Genomic DNA, 22743 nt, shown 5'->3' with positions numbered 1-22743 from the left:
TGTCCAAACGAGGGTGCTTGGTGAGGAGGAAAAAGAAGGCGGGGCAACCTAGCCTGGATTTAGGAGAGTTAATAAAGCTGTTTCCTGTTAAAGTTAAATCCAGGCAACATTAATATGTTACATCCAGTAACATATTAAGGAACAGAAGGATAAAAGAAATCCCTTTTGGTCAAAGCTGCTCGTGTTAACTTAAACAAACAAATGTGTTGACTTTGTAAATGAACAGCGGTGGACTTCGTGTGATTCTGTGTCAGCTTTCCTGGTGAATTTAAGGCAAAAAAAAGTTGGTTAGGCACAATTCTGTAAATATCTTCACAGACCTGTAAGAGAAGTTTGACACACAATCAAATCTAGCTGCACTACACGGTGCACACTGATAAAGCTGAGTTTAACATAAACAGCTGCAGATAAAGACAGAACCAGTTCTTTTTACTGGTTTACTACATCCGTATGACTCTCAGCTCTAGAGTTGTGGCATCTCGCTGGCCTGCAGGCATACACTGGATACTAACACTGTAATAAGATAGTCCCATTCACCCCACAGCATGCTAACATTAAAGACTGTCCTGTTCCTGTGGGTGTTTTGGTAAAATAAAAGTAATCGACTCGATGTTCTGTTCCTTCCAGGAGGGCACGAGGACAAAGAACTAAAGCTGGCCGAGGCGTCTCAGTATCAGCTGTATCAGTGATGTCAGGCAAACAAACGTAAGTAATAAACAGTCGTCCACCAACAGGAATCAGTCTTGTATGTTGCAGCCAAGATGTTACTGATGGAGAGAAAATAACTTTAGTGAAAATGTTGAATTATGGAAACAACAGCTCTTAGTCTGTAACACAAAGACTGATTGTGCTCAAACAGAAAGCCTCCAGTGCTGAATATTGATCAGATGGAGTCAGCAATTTGAAGGATTTGCTTCGGGCTTTGTTGCATATGGGTCCCCTTACTGCCAGCGTCTGACTGATTGAAGAATGAATCAGTCAGTCAAACAAAATAATCGATATGTTCAGTTTGTCCTTTATATTCATTAATACAGATTAGTTTCCCTAGACTTTTCTTTTTTCAACCACACGCACTTTTGTTTTGCTATTAAAACATAATCATATGGAAATTATCTGCTGTGCTTGTTAATATCATGGGCATAAGAAGATAAGATGACAGCACAGCAGAGTTTACCTCCAGCCAGCCTGCAGGTAAATCACTGCTGAATCTGTTGAATAATTTAAAACTCAACACTTGTAAATGAGTTTTGTCTTTTGGGAACAACAACCTAGTTCAACACGTGCTGCAAAAAAGAGCTGGGCATAGGCGTTGTGAAGTCGGCCACTACATTCGGACTTCTGAACCCATCACGACAGCGTTTTAGCGGTCGCTATTTGGGTCTGTTTGAGTCCGACGTGATCAGCTAACGCTATCATTAATAAACTGTACAGATGCAAAGCAAAGACATGCTATATATCTGCTATTGGATTAAGACAAATGTGCTTCAACACACAGGAAGACGTAGTGTTTGGCATATCCAAAAGACACCATTAGCAACAATACAGTTGAGAGGACCAGTTAACTGACTTTAATTAACAGAGCCAAGGCCTAGCACACAGCATTTAGCTAAAGCTCCCAGTGCACCCTGTTAATCAAAGCAGCAGTGCCCTTAACTCTCAGCCTTACTACTCTCCAAATGCAAATTACCTGCCGCTGTTATGGAGGTGTACATTACTCAGAGGCCAAAACAGCTTTTAAATGTAATCAGTTGGTCATTTTAAAATAGGAGTCTCGTGAGATTTCATCACTTTAGAGACACCCCCCCGAGACTTTGGGTTTGCTGCTGAACCTACCTGAGGACCTCACTACATCCCTACAGCACACAAATCACTTACTGGTGTTCTTCTGGTTGGTTTAAGTTAGCAGAAGTACAGCCCATTAATTTCTTCCATATTAGTGAAAACATTGACCGTGAGTTACAACAGAACTGCCTCCTGATGATTAGAAGTATTTGTACAATGCTGGCACAGTGTCCCAGTTGTATTGACTGAATTAATGACACACTTTAATGAAGCATTTTTTTAACCTTGGCTCTTTTTTCCATCTTTTGGGGTCTAAATAATTTATACTGACTAAATCAGAATCAGAATCAGAATCAGAATACTTTATTGATCCCTGGGGGAAATTATTTTTTGTTACAGTGCTCCATTTTAAACCAACATTAAGACAAGACAGACAATACGCTAACTAAGAATAGTACAATATATACATATATATACATACATACATACATAAGTCACTTATAAATAAATATTTGGAAAAGAAACATGTGTAGCTGTAGCAGCAAACAGTGTGTTAAGTGGATGCGTTGTACAGGGAGATGCCCACAGGCAGGAATGATTTCCTGTGTCGTTCAGTGGTGCTTTTCGGTAATCTCAGTCTCTCACTGAACGAGCTCCTGTGACTGACCAACATGTCATGGAGTGGGTGGGAGGTGTTATCCAACATTGTCTTTATCTTGGACAGCATCCGCCTCTCCGACACCACCTTGAGGGAGTCCAGCTCCATCCCCACAACATTGCTGGCCTTACGGATCAGTTTATTAAGTCTGTTGGCATCTGCGACCCTCAGCCTGCTCCCCCAGCATGCAACAGCATAGAGGATCGCACTGGCCACCACAGACTCATAGAAAATCCTCAGCATTTTCTGGCAGATGTTGAAGGACCTCAGTCGCCTCAAAAAATAGAGACGACTCTGGCCCTTCCTGTAAAGTGCTGTGGTGTTTTTAGCCCAGTCCAGTTTATTGTCAATGTGTACTCCAAGGTATTTATAGTCCTCCACAATGTCAACACTGACCCCCTGGATTGAAACAGGGGTCAAGTGTTTCCTGGTCTTCCTGAAGTCCACGATCAGTTCCTTGGTCTTTGCCACGTTGAGCTGCAGATGATTCTGCTCACACCACGTGACAAAGGAGTCGACCACAGCCCGGTACTCTGTCTCATCATCCCTGCTGATGCATCCAACCACCGCAGAGTCATCAGGAAACTTCTGAAGATGGCAGGTCTCTGTGCAGTGGAGACCTGCCATCTTCAATGGCTGTGATTGGTCCAGTACTGAGTAAGAATGTAACCAGCAAACTGCAAAATGGCTTTAAAGTCCCACAGGGCAAATTCACATGTCAAAGTAAGAATGCTTGTTTTTGGGTCTGACAGGCTGAGGTTGTTGTTCTTGTGCAGACAGCAAGATGGAAAGGATCTCTGCAGACACACAAGTGTGTGACATGCTAGAGAAGTGTCGCTCTGAGATGTGGTGAGAGGTGTGGTGTTGTAGGAATACAGTCTGTCAAGATGAATATGAGACACAGTCCTCCAAGGAAAAGTGGAAAAACATTAAATAGTTAAAATATAGAATAATTTTAAACAAACAAAGAGAGATAAGACCGTCTTTTGGGGGTCGGGGAGTTGCGTTCTCTCTCAGTGCTGGATCAGTAGTTCACCTATTTTTATTTTGAAGATTGGAAAATCAGACTCACGGTTAAAAAAGCGTTATTGCCCTTTAGCAATGGATGGTTGTTTTGATGTAAATCAATCAACCACTGGGATGGAAAAATGAAGCCAACAACTGTGCAGTTCCTCAAATGGCCACTGAGTCAATTCCAATAGAGTCCTGAGTTGAAATGTGCTGTACGACTTTAAAGCATAAAAACATGTTTACAGGCGGGTACAAAGGCTGAGTCCTCACAGACAGGCGTCCCAGTCAAAGGGCTGTGCTAACTGCAATCACTGAAGTGTACTGGTCTGCTGTGTTTGTGTTGTTTTGACCAGTTGGACCAGTTTAATGGGATTATCTGATCAATAATAAAAACCCTGTTGTGTGTTACAGCTCAGCCAAGAAATTTGTTCTGTAGTTTTGGTGAGTAAAGTTTGCAACACAAATTCAGGTAATGCTTCTGTCATTGCATTTCACCCCTCTTACTAAGCCTGTTAGCCTTAGCTAATGACTTAATAATAACATAATAGTTATGTATTAGTACTTCAACTAAACCTGGTTAAAAGAATCTGATGTTAGGCTTCCAAATGAGTCCAAAACCAGTGCGTGATGTCATAGTAGCCACCTCAATTTTTGTCCACAAATACAGAGTATCGATGTACTTTTCTGTACCAAAGATGATAGATTTAACCACTACATCTTTGATGATAATATTATCATTAAATGATCATCATTAAACATTTACTGGAAAACAAATCTCTCTGCATTTGCAACGTGCTGAACAAATAAATAAATGTTCTTTTTCTTTTGCTGTTGCAAGCTTGTTACATACAAACCATTTCTATGAGACCTGCTTGAAAAGAGACTAAAGATGTAGATGTATGTCTGAACTGTCCCCACACCTGCTTTTTTCTCTCCTAGCATGGTGAGGTTAAAATAGACACAATTTGCGTTGCTCTGGAATTGAGAGCAGCTCTTGACAGACACTGTTGCTGGTTGAAGTGTGCTGGTTAATGGCATGTGGGCAAACAAGCATTGCATTGGCAGGTTCAGAGAGACTCTACTGGTCTGGTGTAGGAGCTGTGCATCACACAAGGAGTGCCTTCTCTGCCGAGCACCCCGAGGACCTCTGTATCAGCAAAGCTGCATTCATGAATATAAATGTGTTCCCACTATTATTACACTTAAACACCTGAAGTCACGTGCAGAAGCAGTCGCTAAGCGCTCGCTATTAGTGAGCTGCTCAGCAGATGACACTAAGGAAATGTAGATATTGAAAGATGTTGACACTGAAATAAGTTGAGTTCCCTATAACTTTTCTAATATGTAACAAGTGTAAGTGACATCTACGTGAAGGGACATTAAAGGGACAGCTTGTCAAAGTCAGTAACAATGACTCTTTACATCTTGTTTACCTTTGCTTTGTGTGAGTTTTTAGTAAAAGTAAATGGCATGCTGCAGTTTATGTTTTTCTTTGATATCAAAATCTTAATTTTCTGCAGTTGAGGTTTGCAGCTCCCATTCTTCATTTTATGTAGGGATGTACTATAGAGGAGAATATTATTAAAGCCAGTAGGTTATTTATTTCATAGCACCAGCATGTAGAATGTCCTTATATGTCCTGTGATCTCAAGTTCAGCTCAGAGCATTGCTATTTAATAATGCCAAGTAATATCATCCTCATCTTAGGCTAGATCATATAGTAAGGTCAAGCCTTTGTGTGTATATATATACATATATATCAGAATCAGAATCAGAATACTTTATTGATCCCTGGGGGAAATTATTTTTTGTTACAGTGCTCCATTTTAAACCAACATTAAGACAAGACAGACAATACGCTAACTAAGAATAGTACAATATATACATATATATACATACATACATACATAAGTCACTTATAAATAAATAGTTGGAAAAGAAACATGTGTAGTTGTAGCAGCAAACAGTGTGTTAAGTGGATGCGTTGTACAGGGAGATGGCCACAGGCAGGAATGATTTCCTGTGTCGTTCAGTGGTGCTTTTCGGTAATCTCAGTCTCTCACTGAACGAGCTCCTGTGACTGACCAGCATGTCATGGAGTGGGTGGGAGGTGTTATCCAACATTGTCTTTATCTTGGACAGCATCCGCCTCTCCGACACCACCTTGAGGGAGTCCAGCTCCATCCCCACAACATTGCTGGCCTTACGGATCAGTTTATTAAGTCTGTTGGCATCTGCGACCCTCAGCCTGCTCCCCCAGCATGCAACAGCATAGAGGATCGCACTGGCCACCACAGACTCATAGAAAATCCTCAGCATTTTCTGGCAGATGTTGAAGGACCTCAGTCGCCTCAAAAAATAGAGACGACTCTGGCCCTTCCTGTAAAGTGCTGTGGTGTTTTTAGCCCAGTCCAGTTTATTGTCAATGTGTACTCCAAGGTATTTATAGTCCTCCACAATGTCAACACTGACCCCCTGGATTGAAACAGGGGTCAAGTGTTTCCTGGTCTTCCTGAAGTCCACGATCAGTTCCTTGGTCTTTGCCACGTTGAGCTGCAGATGATTCTGCTCACACCACGTGACAAAGGAGTCGACCACAGCCCGGTACTCTGTCTCATCATCCCTGCTGATGCATCCAACCACCGCAGAGTCATCAGAAAACTTCTGAAGATGGCAGGTCTCTGTGCAGTGGCTGAAGTCTGTGGTGTAGAGGGTGAAGAGGAAGGGGGAGAGGACAGTCCCCTGTGGTGCCCCTGTGTTGCTAATCACCTTGTCAGACACACACTGTGGGAGACGTACATATTGTGGTCTTCCTGTCAGGTAATCAACAATCCAGGACACCAGAGAAGCATCCACCTGCATCGCTGCTAACTTATCACCCAGGAGGGTCGGCCTGATGGTGTTGAAAGCACTGGAAAAGTCAAAAAACATGACCCTCACAGTGCTCGCCGGCTGGTCCAGATGGGTGTAGACACGATTGAGCAGGTAGATGATGGCGTCCTCTGTTCCGAGACGAGGCTGATAAGCGAACTGAAGGGGATCCAGATGTGGTCTTACTATGGGTCGCAGCTGGTCCAGGATGAGCCTTTCCAGGGTCTTCATGATGTGGGAGGTCAGTGCCACGGGCCTGTAATCCTGGGGGCCACTGGGACGTGGCGTCTTTGGTACAGGGACGAGGCATGATGTCTTCCACATCACCGGGACCCTCTGCAGACTCAGACTCAGCATAAACAGTTTATGAAAGACTCCACACAGCTGGGGGGCACAGGTCTTGAGGACAAGGGGACTCACTCCGTCTGGTCCAGCAGACTTGCCTGAGTGAAGTCTCCTCATTTGCATCTCAAATGTATGTATATATATATATATACACACACACACACATATATATATAAAAAAAAAACACCCAGCACGCCCCTGCGGGTGGTTTATCCTTCAAGCTCGGGTCCTCTACCAGAGGCCTGGGAGCTTGAGGGTCCTGCGCAGTATCTTAGCTGTTCCCAGGACTGCGCTCTTCTGGACAGAGATCTCCGATGTTATTCCCGGGATCTGCTGGAGCCACTCGCCTAGCTTGGGAGTCACCGCACCTAGTGCTCCGATTACCACGGGGACCACCGTTACCTTCACCCTCCACATCCTCTCGAGCTCTTCTCTGAGCCCTTGGTATTTCTCCAGCTTCTCGTGTTCCTTCTTCCTGATATTGCGGTCATTCGGAACCGCTACATCGATCACTACGGCCGTCTTCTTCTGTTTGTCTACCACCACTATGTCCGGTTGGTTAGCCACCACCATTTTGTCCGTCTGTATCTGGAGGTCCCACAGGATCTTAGCTCGGTCATTCTCCACCACCCTTGGGGGCATCTCCCATTTTGACCTCGGGACTTCCAGGTTATACTCGGCACAGATGTTCCTGTACACTATGCCGGCCACTTGGTTATGGCGTTCCATGTATGCCTTGCCTGCTAGCATCTTGCACCCTGCTGTTATGTGCTGGATTGTCTCTGGGGCATCTTTACACAGCCTGCACCTGGGGTCTTGCCTGGTGTGATAGACCCCAGCCTCTATGGATCTTGTGCTCAGAGCTTGTTCTTGTGCTGCCATGATTAGTGCCTCTGTGCTGTCTTTCAGTCCAGCTTTGTCCAGCCACTGGTAGGATTTCTGGATATCAGCCACCTCCTCTATCTGCCGGTGGTACATACCGTGCAGGGGCCTGTCCTTCCATGATGGTTCCTCGTCTCCCTCCTCTTTCTTGGGTTTCTGCTGCCTGAGGTATTCACTGAGCACTCGGTCAGTTGGGGCCATCTTCCCAATGTATTCTTGGATGTTCCTTGTCTCATCCTGGACTGTGGTGCTGACACTCACCAGTCCCCGGCCCCCTTCCTTCCGCTTAGCGTACAGCCTCAGGGTGCTGGACTTGGGGTGAAACCCTCCATGCATGGTAAGGAGCTTTCTTGTCTTTATGTCAGTGGCTTCTATCTCCTCCTTTGGCCAGCCTATTACCCCAGCAGGGTACCTGATCACGGGCAGGGCGTACGTGTTGATGGCCCGGATCTTGTTCTTACCATTCAGCTGACTCCTCAGGACTTGCCTGACCCTCTGCAGGTACTTGGTGGTTGCAGCCTTTCTAGAGGCCTCTTCATGGTTCCCATTTGCCTGCGGGATCCCCAGGTACTTGTAACTGTCCTCTATGTCTGCAATGTTGCCTCCATAATATATATATATATATATATATATATATATATATATATATATATATATATATATATATATATATATATATATAATCCCAACAATCCCCCACTGAGATGCACTTGGTGACAGTAGGGAAGAAACCCCCCCAAAGATAAAGAATCTGACTCAGGTAGGGTGGACATCTGCCTTCATTATTTAGAGAGGAGAGGGAAAAGGTTTGCGAGACTTCTAGCTGTAATTCCAGATCAGAAATATGCAGAGCACCTGCAGAAGGATACTGCAATTTTATATAGATTCACTGCGAGTGAAAGACAGGAAGGGTGCTTATGGGACCTGTACCCACATGTAACTAAGGAGTATTTCAGGGTTGTCTAACTATAAGCTTTATTAAAAAGAAAGGTTGAAAGTTTGAAAAAGCCTAAATTTAAAAGTATAGTGGGTGTCTGTCTCCCAAATGCTGCTTCTCTTCTACTTTTGGAAACTCTAGGAAACCAAAGGCAGGCCTGCTGTCTGAGAGCAAAGTGCTCCATTGGGATAATATGGTCTGATCATTCAAGAGTGTTTTTCTGAGGAGAAGGATTTTAAATTTCACAGAATTTAACAGGGAACCAATGAGAGAAGTGGGGAAATGTCTCTTTCTAGTTCCTGTTTGTACTCTTGCTGCAGGATTGCAGATCAGCTGAGGTGTTTAAGGACAGCCCGATAATTGCATGCATGAACTATAGCTGGTATCCTAACTATTCCTGTTTCTGACAATATGCAAGTCCAGGAAGGCAGTCCTAGATATTTGTCAAAAGTATGAGTTAGTGACTCCGGAGTGCCTCACAGTACTACTGGAGGTGAAGGTGAAACCCTCGTGCTAAAGTAAATTGTTAGACCAGTCTGAAATGTTGGTGGACTAAATACTTTAACTCCTCCTAGCAAAAAGAAATGAAAAAAACTATATTTAATTCAATTTGACAAGCTTAGTCTAAGAAGACTAAACTTCCACTGAACTGACACGTGCCAACATGACTCAGGGTTCAGACTTGTAGAAGCTCAAACTGTGTCCATCCATTAGGTTTATCTTCCTCATATGATATCTGGAGCTGCTTCGATGTTTTCCTCTGTTTACTTGTTGTTTGGATGACTCACGTTGTACACATAGTTCTGCTGCTCTCACGTTCTCTTTGTTGCTGTGGTAGAAAACTTGTTTCCAGTCACATTTATTCTCAATCAATGAAAAGCAGCAGTTCCAGCATTTGTCACATTAAAACCCTATCACCATTCTGGGAAACATTTAACGTGAAATATTTGCAGAGTCACTGACAGAGGCTCAACAGCAATCTGTGAAACTGCAAACCAGCCTTTATTTGTTACAGAAGAAAAACTCCTAGACACACAGCAAGCACACAGACTGCATATTAAACATACAGCCATCATGGTGTCATCCATGAGTCTCTGAAGTGCTCTTGACTTTTGTTAGTCACTGTCTGGATCAGACTTGAGAACCTACGGACGTTGTAAATTCATGTTGGTGGTAACTTGTCAATCAGAAGGCATCCATCCATCCATCCATCCATTAATCCAACCATCCATCCATTCATCCAACCATACATTCATCCATTCATCCATCCAATCATCCAACCATCCATCCATCCATCCATCCATTCATCCATCCATCCATCCATCCATCCATCTATCCATCCATTCATCCAACCATCCATCCATCCATTCATCCATCCAATCATCCAACCATCCATCCATTCATCCATCCATTCATCCAACCATCCATCCAACCATCCATCCATTCATCCAACCATCCATCCATCCATCCATCCATCCAACCATCCATCCATCCATCCATCCATCCATCCATCCATCCATCCATCCATCCATTCATCCAACCATCCATTCATCCATCCATCCATCCATCCATCCATCCATCCATCCATCCATCCATCCATTCATCCAACCATCCATTCATCCATCCATCCATCCATCCATCCATTCATCCATCCATCCATCCATCCAACCATCCATCCATTCATCCAACCATCCATCCATCCATCCATCCATCCATCCATCCATCCATCCATCCATCCATCCATCCATTCATCCAACCATCCATTCATCCATCCATCCATCCATCCATCCATCCATCCATTCATCCAACCATCCATCCATCCATCCATCCATCCATCCAACCATCCATCCATCCATCCATCCATCCATCCATCCATCCATCCATCCATTCATCCAACCATCCATTCATCCATCCATCCATCCATTCATCCAACCATCCATACAACCATCCAACCATCCATCCATCCATCCATCCATCCATCCATTCATCCAACCATCCATCCATCCATCCATCCATCCATCCATCCATCCATCCATCCATCCATCCATCCATCCATCCAACCAACCACCCACCCACCCACCCATCCATTCATCCAACCATTCAACCACCCATCCATCCATCCATCCATCCATCCATCCATCCATCCATGTGTTGTGTTGCTGGCACAGTGGTCCAAGTAATCCTTCCAGTATATCCCAGGTTTGCCCTGAGGCATAGGTGAGAGTACGAATATAGAGCCAGTAAATTGGCAGGTACTTTTTTTTGTTTTGTTTTGTTTTTTTTACATTTAATTTTCAGCACAACAGACCACACAGCCTCACTGCAGATCCTACACTAGCCTGTCAATTATCAGGTTGCCAAACCCTAAAGCATATTCTGTGTGCTCATGTGCTCTAACTTGTACTATAATTTACAAAATGAGCATCAAGTGTTACCCCTCTGTAGTCAATATCTGGAGGTGATGTCCATACCTGACTTCTATCAGCAATCCATTTGAGATTGGTATTTCAAGTATAAGAAATATTATTTGTTAATATTCGCTGATGACTACTCAGCTGTGCTTTGAAGAATACACCTGATCCTACTATGCAATGACAGTGTATACTTGTTCCAGACTTATGGGCCAGCTTTACAATAGCAGATTACAACTCAGCTCATTTTCTGTTATTTTGTGAAGAGTTCTAGGCAGGAATTATAAATCGTTGCAGAAGTCTTTGGCTTCACATACAATCATTAGTAAAACTTTGTCAGACTTATCTGTTTAACTGCTTGTTGAAGCCAACATGCACGGCCTCAGTCAGTGCATTTAGACATGTTGTCACCCGAGTTTCAGCGTGGGGTAGAAAGGTGGTTTAAATGAGGTTGCATCTGTGATGGTTGTCAGTTCAACACAGTGTGTTTAGTCAGTTTAAGAAACTGCTGATTCACAGAATCACTCTATCTACTACAGCAGGCTTTGCTGCTATTGGCTAAAAACAGGAAAGTGAGGCTAAAGTTCACATTGGCTCACCAAAGAAGACTGATAACTAGGGCTGCACGATTTTGCATAAAATGAGAATCACGATTTTTTGGCTTAGAATTGAGATCACGATTCTCTCACGATTTTCTTTTCCAGTATAAATATTTATTGCACATATTAACTGCACATCAACTTCGTAACAGTTGAGCCTGAACATAAAAACAATAAATAAACATAAAAACAACAAATGTCTCACATTTTGTTGTTGCTGCAAAATGTTGTACTGCTTGAAATTCCGTCTCCACCGTTGCTCGACGCTGCGTGTACAGAGCAGGTAGTGCAACAGTAGAAAAATAGTTGCGGGATGGCACTGTGTAGCGTTTGTCTAGGGTGTTGATCATTTTCCTGAATCCCTCGTTTTGCACAGTGTTGATGGAGCCATATCTTTGGTCAGGTGATAAGTGATAGCCTCCGTAATGTCTTTGTGCCTGCGGGAGGTCGACGGGTATAGAGAAGCGCTGTATAAGGTTCCCGTTATTGATGTTTGGGTGGTTGACCGGGACGGATTTTCTCCTGTCACTTTCTCGTCATCCCTGACGTGCTCTCCGTGGTTTTTTCCTGCTAATTTTAGCATCACACGGCACAGCTTCTGTACCACGTGGTATAAGGCTCCGCCCTCGTCATTTGTTGAGCAGGAAGAGTGAGCGCTTGTTTTCATGCAGAGAACGTCCCGAATCAAAATGCCGGGATTCATAATTATAATTATGAATTTATTTTATTTTCAGTTGCTACAAACGGGACAGGACAGGGAGAAAGAATGAAAGAAAGAGAGGGAGAGAAAGAAAACCAAAGGGGAGAAGAGACGGTGAGAAGGGGGGGAAGAAAAAACAAAACAAAAAAAACAAACAAAAACCAAACAACAAAAAAACAAAACACCTGGGTCACCTGTATGGAGAAAAAAACCAGAAGAGAAAGCAAACAACAAAGAGCAACATAGTAAAAAAAACCAGCACCATCACAATAAACTAGCTAGCAGTAGATATCAGTAGATACTAAATAATAAACGATATTGTGCAGCACGCAGGATAGACAGCGCACAATGTGCTTTGAGGCAGCAGCCAAGAAAGCTGTAGTCCGCGTCTGTGAATACCCGTGTGTACACCTGTGTGCATACCTGTGTGGATCAGCATGCTTGCATTCCAAAGGTTTCTCCATGTAACGATCTGCTAGGGAGTGTGGGGGGGGGGGCCACAGCCCCGTCCTCCAGGGCATGAAGCAGGTATGGAGGAGATCAAAACTCCAGACATTCAGCTGTGCCTGAGTGACCGAGCCCCAGGCCGAGAGGCCGGGGGCACCCCACCTCCGAAGTGGCCCGAGCGAGCCCCAGGCTCCAGGCCCCGATAAGCGGCCGTCAAGGAGTGAGCCGGTGTGTACCCGGACGCCCACCCCCACACACAAAGAACCACCAACCCACCACAGCCACCCACAGGGCCTGAGATGTCCCCAGAGAGGTGGCGCCTGACACCCAACCTGACACACAGACACAAACATCCATTCCCACCCTCATGCTCTCATATGCACTTACTCCACACTCAACCAACGTGGAGACAGACATAAAGAGACGCTGTACACACGATCACACTCCCCAAGCGTACTCTACAAACCGGGTCTAGGTACCCTTGCCCCTGGAGGGGGAACTGCACCCAGATCGCGATTTTCTAACAATTAATCGTGCAGCCCTACTGATAACAGTGACTGGTCTGTTTACCTTCTTGATGCAGTGGAACAACAGAGCTGCATCACAGAGGTGCAGCTGGCACAGTGTAATAGTATCATGTCAATAGGGACCAAAATCTCTGATGAATGTTTCCAGCACCTTGTTGAATCGGATCCATGAAGAATTAGGCAAAACTGAGCGCAACGCAGTAACAGCGAGGTCTAACTAGCGTGTATTTCCCGTGTCCTGTTTGTACAGTAGCATCCAATCACTAATCACAGTTATTGACTCGTTTTTAAAGCCAGTTGGCCGATAGCTTCTGGGGATGTTACTGCCACCATCTGGCAGGTCTTCCATTCTCTTTAGAAAACTCTGAGGTTATGGTGAGGCGTGTTGCTGTCGTGGTTGACGATTGCAGCTGACTCTGCATGTCCGTGACATCACACACATACACACAACTGTGTGTGTGTTTGTGTGTGTGGGTGTGTCTATGACTTCAGAAGGATTTATATTGGCTTTCATTCATTTCCTGGACACTCTAACCTTAAGAGAAGTCTTCCTCCTGTGATTTGTGTCGTGGGGTTTTGCTTTTTGTCCCATAAAGAAGATGCTCCCCCAAAATGTAAATATGGAAATTGATGTTTGTCCCCACAACATGAGTAATACCTGGACTGCTTACACACCTCAACATGGAGTTGGACCATTTACCAGGCCTGGTGAGAACACACACAGGGATTCAAGGAGAAAACACTGCCAGGGCATCGCTCTCGCCCACACACACACGCACGCACACACACACACACGCACACACACACACACGCACGCACACACACACGCACACACACACACACACACACACACACACACACACGCACACTATAAATCTTGGCACAATGTTGCACAAAGCATCACTGATAAATAAGCTAAATAAAGCAATAACAACAGTAAGCAAACTCATAATAAGTAAATCCGATATAAAAATGGTTTTAAATATAAGGCAGGAAATGGAAACAGAAATCTATTTGTGATTGGTTGAGCATGCCAGGAGGTGGGCTGAGCTGTGTCACATTAGAACAACAAGATGAGTTTTGTATTGGAGCGGGAGATCGATGAGAACAGTAGGAAGACATCCTTCATCAGGTGCTGTTGGGAAAGTTTATCGAGCGGCTCGTAGTGGAGGACATTAATTTGATAGGAGTCGGCCTCCTGGTCACGCTGCTCACTCCTCTTACCTGTCTGCCCTCAGCCGGCTGCCTCGTTAGACACATCGGCCACGACAGATCACAAGAGGCGATGTGACCAACATGGGGACAATGACCCTGTCTGGGTTCTCTCAGCTGCTTCAGATTGGGAAAGAAAGGTTTTCTGTCCTTGTCCAGTTAGTTTGGACCAGCAGTAAACAAAAATCCCAAATACTATGAAGAAACGAAGCAGCTCTCATGTTATTTTACTGACATTATTATTAGTTATGCTCAAACATACGCTCGATCCACCTTTATATCATAACGGGATTCTCTGTAAAAGAGATGGAAGTGTTCGATACAACAGCTAACTGATGTTTTTGACTGGTGGAAATGAGCAAAGAGGAGCTTATTATTCCTGTCAGCTTCTGCAAAGTTGTTGAATTGTAAGAAGACGACACAAACAGCAGTGCCACCGGAAACTATGACTGGAGAGCTGGTGTTTGAAGGAGGAGTGTACCTGACAGTATTTATAAAGATGGAAGTTACAAGGTGTGACACTACCTGCTGGTTTCGTTTGGGTCGGTTTAAAGCCCATTGTTGGTGCCATCTGCTACATTCAGAGCCAGGACAAAATACGGAGCACAGGGGAAAACTCAGAACTCAGAGCTCAGTCAGAGCTTACAGACTGGCCCACACATGGGCTCATTGCTATTTATGCTACATCAGGCTTAGAAGACAGTTTGCATTCTTGTAAGACTGAGATGATAATAATGATAAAAAGCCAGCAACAAATGAAATATTAAATATCAGTAAAAAATGAACATGGTATGAAATGCAGCGAGATTAGTAAATATTTGTAAATGTTCTGCATAATATCTGACTTATATTGAGTGTTTATGTCTCTGTTTATGTATGCCAGTACTGGGTTCTCCTCTGCAGCCCACCCATCTATTTATTTCCTAAATTTCTGTGTTTTTACATTTTTTTTAAATCAATTTCTGCTTAATTATGAAAATGAGGGGTCTGCCATTCAAAGTGTGTTATAGTGTTGACAAAAGTCCACAAAAGGAGCGGCTGCCCCCAGAGAAATTAAATGCTTAGCAAGTGTAACTGAAACATTTTATCTATTACCTTTACTCTTTTTAGTTGTATAGTTATTGCAATTATTCACTATTCAGCGTTGATGCATTTTCAACATAAATGTTTTTCTGCTTTTATATTAAACTTTGGTTTTGTGGTTTGTAAAGCCTGTGCGGGTCCTGGTAGGGACGAGCGGATTGTCAGTCACAACCACACAGTAGTCGTCAGAGCTCTCTATAAAGATCTTATCAGCATAGCAATAATTATTTGATTAATTACCAGGATGTAATGGCTGAGACCACAATGAGTTCTTTCTTGGCACGTGTGGATATACTTTTGGAGTTAACTGATTCCAGTTTACAGTAAAAATGTAAACAAAGCTCCGTCTGAGTGATGCTGATTCAGTTTGTTAGGATTCACTGACATCAAAGGGAGACATAAACCATGAATCAAATAAATATACTGCATGAGCCTCATATAGGCACGTTCTTGTGTTGATGGATGATCGAAGAGCACAAACAGAAGTGGGAAGTAAACTTTTGAGTGCTGCACCACCTTCAAAGGTTGATGAATACATTGCCTTGATCAGAGATCAAAGACAGCATCTCCCATCTCTGCCTCCTCTAAATCCCAACCACATCCACTCACAGAGAGTTACTTTGACTTTACAAGCTCTTTCTCATCCTGTGCACTTTCCATTGATCAATTAGTTTAGGTATCTCACCCTGACAGGGAACACGTCTCCTCAAAGCATAGATGATGTCCCAATCAAAAGACTAAATAGGCTATATATCTCCTGTCTATGTTTATGGCTGATAAGTAATGGAAAAAGCAGAAGACCAGGACTTTACATTTAGCATATGTCACTGTGAAGCTAAGTGTACACTGACAAAACACATCGAGACAACACAGGATCTAAAGAAAATTCAAATTCATTTCTGTAAGACAGTTCAGTTCAATTTTTCATCAGATTTCACCCACAAGTAATTAGATCATTCTCACGAGAAGAAAAACAAAGTGTGGTTCGGAATATTAGTTTGATACGTTGATGCTTCACGTGTTCGTTTCAGAGCAACGTTAGCCTGAGTTCTTTCATCTGAAATTACCTGAGATCTTCATGATTTATCACTTCTGGATTATATTTCCTGTCATGCCACCTTTTTATTCTTTTTATGTTTTTGAGGTCTGTCCCTCTTTTGATTTTATTGTTTAGTTATAAGTGTTTTTGTTTCTTGTGTGTGAGTTTCTGGGTATTTTAGCTTTATGGTTATTCTTGTTGTTCTGTTTACTTGTCACGTTTTTATTCACTGCAGTAGTTTCAGTTCTTTGTGTCTCACTTTGTTAATACATGGTGGTTATCATGCACAGTCTATGGTTGCTTCCTTTTTACTTTGAATGTTAATTTTCTTTTGTGTCTATTAGCAATTTGCTTTGTGCCTTTAACCTCCTCTGTGATTGTTTTCCACCTGCTGTTAACCCTTTACTCTTTCATTATTCCTGCTCTTGTGTTTTCTTATTGTGACACTTTTAAATTATGATTTATTTATTCTAGTCTGTGTTGTTTGCACCTTTGTTCATCTGCCTGAATTTTTGCTATTGGTCTAACAAAGGCTGAATTTAGTTACTATGTTGGACCAGTGTCCTGCTTTTGGTTCATCTGTTCCTGGTAACTAATGACATTGTGTTTGTATATCAGCGTTGGAAGTATGTTTGAATTAAGTGCTTTAAAGTTCACTTTACTAAATTCTTTTTAATTCTTTTTTTTTCCACATTTCACCTTTATTAATGCAGTTAAATCTCATTTTCAAGAGTGACTGTTTACCATTTCTGGGTCCAAATGCTCAGTTTGCAAAAGCAGAAGGGACAATTCAACCTTCAGCGATCAGTCAGCTGTTCTCTCAGGTACTATGGTAGTTTAATGTCCAGACATATTAAGCACACATACTTTAAATGGTAAATGGCCTGTACTTGTATAGCGCTTTTACTAGTCCCTAAGGACCCCAAAGCGCTTTACATATCCAGTTATCCACCCATTCACGAACACATCCACACACTGGTGATGGCAGCTACACTGTAGCCACAGCCACCCTGGGGCGCACTGACAGAGGCGAGGCTGCCGGACACTGGCGCCACCGGGCCCTCTGACCACCACCAGTAGGCAACGGGTGAAGTGTCTTGCCCAAGGACACAACGACCGAGACTGTCCGAGCCGGGGCTCGAACCGGCAACCTTCCGATTACAAGGCGAACTCCCAACTCTTGAGCCACGATCGCCACTAAATGAATTCAGTTTTATTTAAATGGTAACAAAGACTTTTGCGTCAAGGCACTTATACTGTAAGGTAAAGACCCTACAATAACTAAGAGAAAAGCCCAACGATCACACGCCCTCCTATCAGGAAGCTTTTGGTGACAGTGGGGAGGAAAAACTCCCTTTCAACAGGTAAAAACAAGTTTAATTATAAATGTTTAAAGTGTGTATAAACACACTAAGAAACACTAAGAAACACTCAGTGCATCATGGAAACCCAGCAGCCGAGGCTTTTATGCAGAAAAGGTTCAGGGTCACCTGATCCAGTCCTAAGCTTTATCAAAGAGCAACGTTTTGATGACATGTTACTTACAGAGCTATCAGCAGGCTAACATAAATATATTATTGCAGGCATGATGTTGGAGGAGAGTTTAATTGCTCTCGATAAAAGTACATTCTGAGATTCCCGTATCAGCAGAGACAAATGCCATCACATGACAGCAGGAGACGATGCACAAAACCTCAGCCGAGCAGTCGTGGGAGAGATAACCCCAGTCTCAACACAAGGACAGCTATCAGTATGTTGCAGTGCGGTTTGTGGATTACTTGCTGTGAAAAAGTCCTGATCCTAACTAACCTGAGAGTAAGCATTAAATATTTGGTGTGTGGGTCATACGATGAGTTCATACAAACTATGATAGACATGAAAGACCAACAGAAGCCTAACATGACAGCTGAATAGTTTTTGGGGTCTCATGTCTAGCAAAACATGCGATGAAGCAATGCAACACGTTAAAAGGATGAGTGCCTGATCCAGTGCAGCAGACGCTTGGACCTGGAAACAGGGTCGTTTTTTCAAGACTTAACAAGCTGATCAGCTGTGAAACAGCTGAGTGGCTCATTAGCATCCACTATAACAACTACCTCATATTTTGGCTGCGCAAACCTCACACAGCAGACACATTTCTAAATTATGTTACTTGAAAACTATGAAATTCTCCTTTTTAAACACCTCGGCATTCTCAGATCAGTTTCTGACATTCTGACTATTTTATTCTGTCCTCTGCAATGGAAGATGCACCTCAGTATTCATCAGTGGAAAAGTCTGAATATATTTGTTGTCTTGTGAAGCTTAAGTGAAGTGGATGATAAAGAATAAAGGAAGGCAGGAGTTTTTTGTCTTGGTAACAGCGACGTGTTATTTTAAAGGAATGGAAAGATTTAAAGGGGTTTAAACAGAGGATTAAAGTTCTTTTTTGTTCAACCTGGATCCTAAATTCCCTCTTTTGGGCTTTGAGTGATTACTATTTAGAAAAAATATGTGGAGCTGTTTCTTTATGAAATACAGTTTGTATGTGCAGCAGTGCTTAAATAAAATCTACACAAACATGTTCAGGGTTTTATTTTCTGAGCGATTGTTTGTGATTTCATCCTGTTATACCTTCATGTTTAGCAGGAAGTTCAACAAAATCATGAAAGAACTCAAACACAGGCTTTATTTGGCCTTCCTGAGAGCACTTTGCTTTTAATTAGGCATTTCTCCCGAGAGAAACTGAATCTAAAGTTGGATTTTTTCTGTTTGTTTTCAGAATCCTCTCATTCAAAGTTGTTCCAAACTCCACAGTTTATGCAGCACGGTGAGGAGTGTCACTACCCCCAACTTCAGTGCATCTCCTAAAGGTAGTCAGTGCAACTTCCCCCCACTGTGATGCATCATTTTGTAGCCACAATTAAACAATGTGCTATTATTTGTTTCTTAAATCATTCAGGTCCCAGTAAGATCCACTCCCTGTTCTCCTCTCTGTCATGTTTACCCTGTTGTCTTCCTGCAAAAACGCTCCTCCAGCGAGATATCAGAGTGAGACACTGTTTGATGTGAGATGTATCTCTCTAGGGATCTCTTCTATAATGTTGTCAGACACTTGGAACAACAATCTGAGATCATCAGCTGCAAAACTAGCACTTTTACTTTGATGCAGACAACAGCCTCGTGGGACTGTGCTCTAGTTGTTTCATGATTGGTGCTTAATTCGTTCCTGCTCGACTGTAGACTGATTCTAAAATGGACTCAAAAAGAAAACTATAAACGCTTTCTGTTGTCCTGAGTCATATATATGTGTGTGTGTGTGTGTGTGTGTGTGTGTGTGTGTGTGTGTGTGTAGAAGTCTTGATTTTAAAGGTACCGTCTTATAAATAAGGCTAAAATCCAACCTTAGCTCTACCAGTTTGTTTGCCAGTGTCCTGATAACTGTCAATGTGAGCCACAAAAATGGGTAAAACAACAAGCCCACTCAGGTTTTTTATGGCGGTTGAGACTATTTTTTGTAAATACACTTTTGAGTGCTATAGACATTTTTTTTAACACTGGAGTCTACAGAGTTTGACTTTGGAAGCAGCCTTAATTATAGTTTTTGCAACTTCCACTTTGGCATCATGTTTCAGCTTCTTGCCCCCTGGTGGTGGCCCGTGTAGGGTTAGGGTTTGGCTACTAGCCATCTCATAGCAGAAAACTAATGCAAAAATGTATTAGACTGTATACATGGCTAAAAGAAAACCCAATCGTAATCGTCACGGTTCTGCTAGTGACTTGGTTGACAGACACTCCCTTTGCATGAATAAAAGACTTCCTTATCAATCCCAAGCTAACAAAACAACACCTATTTTATTTAAAGGTATAACTTCACATAGGTTACAGCTCTGAAAGCAGTGATGTGCTTTCAGCATCAGTACAGTAACGTCAGTAAAGAATATGCTTTCCTGTAGCAGCTGCTCCTCGTGTCCCTCATGTCGGGACAGAGAGCCTAGACAGGTGTGAGTAGATGTGGAGCTCGCTGTGACTTTGCCAACCTGCAGCATCAGCTCTAACAAACATGTGGGTTGTTATCACCTCATTATTATGGCCCCCTGGCATGGCACATCCATGGGCTATGTGGGCGTTATGAAGCACTAGAAAACATCATCAGCATAGATCATCAGGCGTGTTTTGTAGAGGGGGCTGGTGATTGCTACTGATGAACACATTTAGATTCCTGTGGATATTAGGAGTGCTTTTGACTGCATGAGAAGAATTATACGGGAGCCTGTTGTGGCAGTCATGTGGCTCAGATTGCGAGTATTAGCGCTGGAGCACACTGCTGCTGCTTCTTCCCTGCACATCAAGGTTTCCATCATCCCTCACATGTGCTGACATGTCGATTTCCAAGTTTTAATACCCAAAATGCACAGACGTGGAGCACAGAGATGTTAAGTACCTGTTTGTGTCATGCTAGAAGAGAATGATTAGCTTGCAGGATTAAATCAGTTTTTGAAAATAAATGTAACTGGGTCCAGTTGGAACCAATCACTGGACAGAAAGTTTCATACTGATGAAACGACTTGTTTGACACGTAGAGATTATTGACACAGCTAAACCACAAATTTCAAGTTTGTTTTTGTTTTATTTATGATGAAAGATCTGTTGGAACCAGTGTTGCCAACTTAGCGACTTTGTCGCTATATTTAGCGAGTTTTCAGACCCCTTAGTGACTTTTTTTCTAAAAAAAGACGTGAAAGCGCGTATTGCTTTTACTCTCAACAAGCAGCGGGTGCTGTAACGCAGTCAGTTCTTCTTTTACTCTTTTACTCTTATGCTGTTTTGTGGATCACAAGGTTTAAAACTACTTATAAACACACACACAAAGTAACTCCACCAGAGCGCCTATTTCGGGTCACTTTTGCCGGTCCAAGCCCGGGTAAAGGAGCAGGGTTGGAATTGTGACATTAAAAAAAACAATAATTGCTAAAAGAAATTTAATTTGTAGCTCTAAATAAACTCTAAATGCATTTAGGACATTTTTTACTCACGTTATGTCTCTTCCACGATGTTATTTCTCTCTCCAACAACATAGCTTACAATTAGATTAGCATGACCAATTATGCAAATTAGGCGATGGCGTCATTTAGCGACTTCTAGCGACTTTTAGGACAACCAATAGCGATTTTCCTTACTGAGGAGTTGGCAACACTGGTTGGAACTCTGACTGAAGCCTGATGCTACCAAAATAACTCAACACCCTTTGTTTATATCTAGAAGTAATGCAAGTGCATTCTTCTATAAACCAAAGCTGGAGGTAATTCGGTAGAGTTCAGGTTGAACGTGTTGCACGTCTAACTTTCATGCAAGAGACAAGAATTTACAACTCTTCTCAAACGTGCAGTTGCTGTAATTTAAGCCTTTAAATGCTCGGCACTCAACAATGTGTTTTGATCGTTTTTGCTTCTGTTAGATGTTGGAGCTTCACTGTGCCGAATACATTCAGAGTGTGACACTTCAGTTCATCGGCTGAAAGGAGAAAGTTTCGCAGCGCTTAACTTGAATTTCGGTTAAAGCCATTTTGCCTGGCAGGATGTTCAGCCATGACAAAAAGGAGCAAAACGTTTATTTGAGTTGAAAGACGTGAAATGAAGATTCATGCTATGGCAGCTGTGCTCTGCCTTTTAATGTAGCTGGGTTTATACACACATTTCTGCTGATTGTGTAACATCTGTGACACACCCACCAATATGTTTCTAGAAAATGTGTAATTCAACCTGGAAACATGCTGTTTTCAAATTGAACATACCCGAAGATTTGTGATATCTTAACTATTTTTGATGCTAATCCTGGTCCAATAGCTGACTGGTATGATGTGTGAACCTGAGCAAAACTAAAAGATGATCCTGCAGTGATATAGAAGAGATGCAGTCCAGCTGTAGAATTAAAACCTTTACGCTGTTTGCGCATATTAAATGTTAATTAAAAGAAAACAAAGAAGAAAAATCATTTTACAGGGTTGAACACTTATCTAAACCTTATGCTCTTCGTTTCACGAACAGTCTTGATTATGAAACCACACCATAGATATGACACAGTAAACATGATACAAAGGTTTAGTGTATTACATGTAAAGTTCTTTATTATTAAGAAGATGCGAAGGAAATCAAGGGTGCGATGTTGAATGATGTAAGTGCACATGCCTCACAGGTTGGATGTCCAAGAAATGTTGACGTTTGTTGGGTGAAGTGGTAGAGAGTGTTCCCGGGGGGTGG

General features: G+C 42.6%; 1 protein-coding gene across 7 annotated transcripts in view; it reads left to right on the top strand.

Annotated features, from left to right (window-relative positions):
- The window catches only part of ptprfa (protein tyrosine phosphatase receptor type Fa), a 353347-nt gene that overhangs the window by 49333 nt on the left and 281271 nt on the right, over positions 1-22743 (top strand). For 6 of the 7 annotated variants that reach the window (XM_086263516.1, XM_086263515.1, XM_086263514.1 and 3 more), the window contains exon 2: positions 628-705. The gene's annotated coding sequence lies outside the window, so the exon portion shown is untranslated. Of the gene's footprint in view, positions 1-627; positions 706-19265; positions 19357-22743 lie in introns of all 7 variants that reach the window. The other variant, XM_086263511.1, reaches the window with a different exon arrangement.

The sequence above is a fragment of the Aulonocara sp. 'chitande type north' Nkhata Bay genome, linkage group LG15 (assembly GCF_057382095.1).
Source record: "Aulonocara sp. 'chitande type north' Nkhata Bay isolate Kocher_YH1m ecotype deep benthic linkage group LG15, A_spYH_male_GT1.1, whole genome shotgun sequence".
NCBI lineage: Eukaryota > Metazoa > Chordata > Actinopteri > Cichliformes > Cichlidae > Aulonocara > Aulonocara sp. 'chitande type north' Nkhata Bay.
The sequence above is the reverse complement of the archived record's forward strand: the minus strand, read 5'-3'. Positions and strand labels throughout refer to the sequence as shown.